Below are 5,259 nucleotides of genomic sequence, written 5' to 3'. Positions count from 1 at the left end.
GGTTCAACCGCACGCTCAAAGGGATGATTGGGGGGTTGGAAGAGCCCCTCCGTCGCCAGTGGGTTGTGCTACAGCCGTGCCTCCTCTTCGCATATCGAGAAGTCCCCCAGAAGTCCCTCGGCTTCAGCCCGTTCGAACTCTTGTACGGACACCCTGTGCGAGGGCCCCTCAGCCTAGTCAAAGAAGGTTGGGAGATGGCCCCCCTAAAGACCCCTCCAGATGTCTTCAAGTACCTTCTGACCCTACGCAATCAGACCAGGCGATTCAGAGAAATGGCGAAAGCGAACCTTGAGGCCAGTCAGGAGGACATGAAAAAATGGTACGATCAAAATGCCTCCTCCATCGAATTCGAACCTGGCCAACAAGTGTGGGTGATGTCCCCCACCGAACCATGTGCCTTGCAGGACAAGTGGACGGGGCCCTTCAAGGTGGTCGAGCGCAAGAGCCCCGTCACCTATCTCATCGATATGGAATCTCCACGTAACCCCCTCCGGGTCCTCCACGCCAATAGACTCAAACCCCACTTTGTGCGCTCGGAGCTCAGCCTCCTGATGGCTACAGACGGCGGAGCGGAAGAAGACTCCGAGCCTCTCCCTGATCTCCTAAAGACCCGTGAGAAAGATGGTTCCGTGGACGGGGTCCGACTCTCAGATGCCCTCACCCCGGAACAGCGCCAAGGCTGCCGGGACCTCCTGCTGCAGTTTGCGACCCTGTTTTCCCTCACCCCAGGGGTCACCCCCTGGTGCTTGCACGACGTGGACACTGGGGACAGTCCCCCTATCAGACATCGGGCGTACCGCGTACCAGATCGGGTACGAGCCTGCATCCAAGAGGAGGTGTCAAAGATGCTCACGCTCGGGGTCATCGAACCCTCAGACAGCCCCTGGGCCAGCCCGGTCGTGCTGGTCCCCAAAGCTGCTGCCCCCGGCACCACCCCTGAGCTCCGATTCTGCATCGACTATCGGGGCCTGAACGCTGTCACCAGAACCGACGCTCATCCCATCCCCCGAGCAGATGAACTGATTGACCGCATGGGGGCTGCCCGCTACCTCAGCATCTTCGACCTGACAGCGGGCTACTGGCAGATCGGTCTCACACCCCGGGCTCAAGAACAATCCGCCTTTTCCACCCCCGATGGCCACTACCACTTCAAGGTCATGCCATTCGGCATGAAGAATGCTCCAGCTACTTATCAGCGACTGGTAAACCAGGTCTTGGCGGGACTCGAGGAGTTCAGCGCCGCCTACCTGGACGATATCGCTGTGTACAGCCGCCACTGGTCCGACCACCTCCACCACCTCCGAGAGGTTCTGCAGGCCCTCCAACGGGCCGGCCTCACCATCAAGGCCAGCAAGTGCCAAATTGGTCAGGGGTCCGTAACCTATCTCGGACACCAGGTGGGAAGCGGTCTGGTGGCCCCTCTTCAACTCAAGATCGCTGCCATCCAGTCCTGGCAGCCTCCCGTCACGCAGACCGAGGTCCGAGCCTTCTTGGGGCTCACCGGCTACTACCGGCGGTTCGTGAGGGACTATGGCAGCATTGTGGGGCCCCTCACGGAACTCACATCCAAAAATCACCCGAAGAAGGTCAACTGGACCCCCGACTGTCAAGCGGCCTTTGAGAAACTGAAGGCCGCCATGTGCACTGCCCCTGTGCTCCAAGCCCCTGACTACAGCCCGGAATTCATCGTACAAACGGATGCCTCCTACCATGGCATTGGGGCCATCCTCTCCCAACTGAACCCCGAGGGAGTCGACCAACCAGTGGCCTTCATCAGCAGACGTCTGTTGGCCCGAGAACAGCGCTGGAGCACCATCGAGAGGGAGGCCTTCGCCGTAGTGTGGGCCCTCAAGAAGCTCCGGCCCTATCTCTTCGGTACCCACTTCCGGGTGCAGACAGATCATCGGCCCCTGCAGTGGCTAATGCAGATGCGGGGGGAAAACCCCAAACTATTGCGTTGGTCCATCTCCCTGCAGGGGATGGACTTCACTGTGGAACATCGACCTGGCCAAGACCACGCCAACGCAGATGGCCTGTCACGCTTTTTCCGCCTCGACGAGGAGAGTCCCCAAGAGGATGGGTGACTCTCCCCGCCTTCAGCTGGGGGGGACGCATGTTGGACAGGCCACATGAAGGGCTTGCTCCCTCCCCGCATGACAGGGCCCGAGCCCCGGACCTCCAGGTGTTACCCACAGAAGCAACCCGCACCCCGTCTCATACGGGACTCCTGCCCCCGGACATCTCTGTATCATGGGGCCGAACCACTACCGGCTCCCTCGCCTGGCCCGGCCGCCATCTTGGACACTGCACCACGAGGCCGCGTGGCCTCGGCTCGACCCTAACCCTGGGCCTGGCCAGGTCCCGACATCCCGGCACCACCATCCACCCAGGAGGTGAACAGACCACTTGGCAGGTCAATGGGAGAAAGAAGTGTCGATGGCTCTCCCCCGCCAGGTGCCGATCGCCCCCCAGCTCCCCCGGGCGCTGGCTCCACCCCCCTGCTGGGTGTCTGGACTCCCTCATCCCGGACCTTCCGACCTCCAAGTGCGAGGGTCCGGACATCAAAGGGCGCCAGACCTATAACTGGGGCAGCTCCAGAGCAGGAAGGCAGTTGTATCCTGGAGTCGAGAGACACCGTGAAGAACTCATCCTTGACGGACTACTGGCGCTGCCATAGTCCTGCCTTGCGAACTATCGTCCTGCCTGCTGGCGCTGCCGCAACCTTCTGAATCCTTCATCCTCGTCGGGACCTGCTGGCGCTGCCGCGGACCGTTGTAACTACCACCTTCACCGGGACCTGCTGGCGCCGCCGCGGACCGTCACTACCTACGATCACCTCGGGACCTGCCGGCGCCGCCGCGGCCCGTCCATCTAGAACGCCGAGCTCGAGGATTGTGAGCTATCCATCATATCATCACATCTGCCAGATTGGTAACAAGACTGTCCCGCTACCCCCTTCCCATCCAAGAGACTAGAATCGAGGGGACCCCTGAGTCCAGACCTCCTTGTACCATTCTACCGTACTTAAAGATTGCTTATAAAGAACGTTAAACCTTATCTTTGTGTGGTGTACATCTGTGGGGAGGAAGTTACTCGTCTGTACGATCGCTGGAGACGGCTCTCCCCGGAGACCTCTCCCCTTGTCCTCGGCCGACCCTCCCGGTCCGTCTAACATGGACCAAGGTGGAGAGTAAATGTAAGGTAGACAGGTAGGCTAGAGAGGTAGCTGAAACAATTAAGTGCCTTTATGTGTCCTAGGGTGTCCATTCCTGTGGGCACATTGTGCTATACTGTGCCATGCCATGATGTTTGCATGGTGCTGTTGTATGTTTGTATCAATGTGCCTTGAGTACCAGCTGAGCACTAGCCCAGTAGTGATGTTTGCAAATTGCTCATAGATAGTGCTTAAAGCTTCAGCTAGATACCCTAGTGTTGTGTTGTGTTTTGTTAGGGATAGTTGCCAGAGCCTCACACAACATCAGTGTGGTTATGCCCTGGAATCAAGAGAGTGTAAGAGACACAAAAAATATGCACACCAGAAGTGTGACTTTAAAGCCTGTGTTTGAATTACTTGCACTACATAATTTTATTCTTTCCACAGATTTTTGTCTATCCCTTCTCAGTGGACCTTTGGCAGGCTGGCAGTTAGTCTTGGTATTGCAGTTGCTGCTAGTTAACCCTGGGCGTAGTTCGTGTAGTAGCACCACGCATGGCTACGCGACGTGCACTTTGCGAGCTACGCGTAACTACGTGAACTACGTAGTGCACTGTGCAAAATGCTGTTCGCACTCATTGCACAGTGCCTGATGCTTTTCCGCACTGTGCAATCAGTGCAAACTGCATCTTGCACAGTACAAGCAGTCGTTTTCCTGCCGCTTGAGTAGTTTTCTACCCGAGTGACAGCTTTCTCAATGCAGACTGCGTAGTTTCTCATCGCGAGCGGTCGCGAGCATATGCGACCACTCGGAATGAGAAACCTGAAGCTCCCGCGTTGAGAATCTCACCGGGAGCTTTATTTTCCACGCTCGCGATCGGCAACTTAATGTTGCCGATCGCGAAGGAGGAAAAAGTCTCACGGGATGTCATTTTGCTTGCTCGCAGTCACCAACTTGACATTGAGGACCGCGAGCAAGCAAACAATGACCGCTATGCTACGCATGTTTGCACTGTGCTATATGCAATTCGCGTAGTGCGAAGTAGCTCAAACTTCGCAAACTACGCAAGCGTAGCAGAGTACTTCGCCCAGGGTTAGCTACTATGCTGAGGTGTCAAATGTGGAATGGATTTAGTTTTGAAAAATAAATAATGAATAACAGATGAATGTACGAAAATCGGTATCCTCATTAAATTTTCAAGATTCAGGATTTCCCTGATGAAGTCCCATGGCTGGGCCGAAACTCATTGGCTGGGCCATTGCTGTGTTTGCTGAATGCTGTAATAAATTATGGATGATGGAAAACTAGAAAAAGAAGCATGAATAGGAGAGAATGAAAATTGTTCTGATCCGGACAATCTGTTACTTTCAGTGAACTGACTGCAGAGTTTCCCCTGACTATCACTCAAGGAACTTTGTTGTTGGACTTTTGTGCAAAATATAAACAAGGTTATTTTGATATTTGAGGTGCCTTCCCAATAAAACAAGACCAGACCATTCCAGTCCAATAAGGACCACCAGGAGCCCAAATTGCCCCAAAAATAAATTGAGACGACCAACTAGTGATCACACCGATCCATAAGAATCAGCTTGGTACTTCTGAAGGATGAACTTGGCCACACACACTGGCCTGACATCAATAAGAGAAGCATGGTTTAAAAGATACAAGCAGTGCAGCTCAACAGCCTGAAATCATGACGTGGGTTAAAGACAATAGAAGGTTTTTGATTTGCAATTTGCCACCAACCTCAGAAGAGCATGGAAGAATCTCTCAGAGAAAAACAGTAAACAAATGGCTAACTGATAATCAAGGGGCTTCTGCTGTTGAAATGGACAACCTCCAAATCATAACTCACTATTCCAGCAGTACTTTGGACAAGAGCTGTGGCATAATAGTGGGCACCGAATCCTCAAACTTAATAGAATATAAGTGCAAAAATAAACCTCTGCAAACCCATTATCAATAACTGGAATTGTGCTCAATCTGTACCAGCACAGTCAAGACCATGATCTTCTTCCCCTGAGTAGTGACGACAAATGCCAGCGGCTCAGCCAGACCACATCTATCCAAAGGTCCCCTCAAATAAGACCACAGAATGGAAACA

Source organism: Lissotriton vulgaris, chromosome 8 (assembly GCF_964263255.1).
Source record: "Lissotriton vulgaris chromosome 8, aLisVul1.2, whole genome shotgun sequence".
In the NCBI taxonomy this organism is placed as follows: domain Eukaryota; kingdom Metazoa; phylum Chordata; class Amphibia; order Caudata; family Salamandridae; genus Lissotriton; species Lissotriton vulgaris.
Note: the sequence above shows the minus strand (reverse complement) of the source record.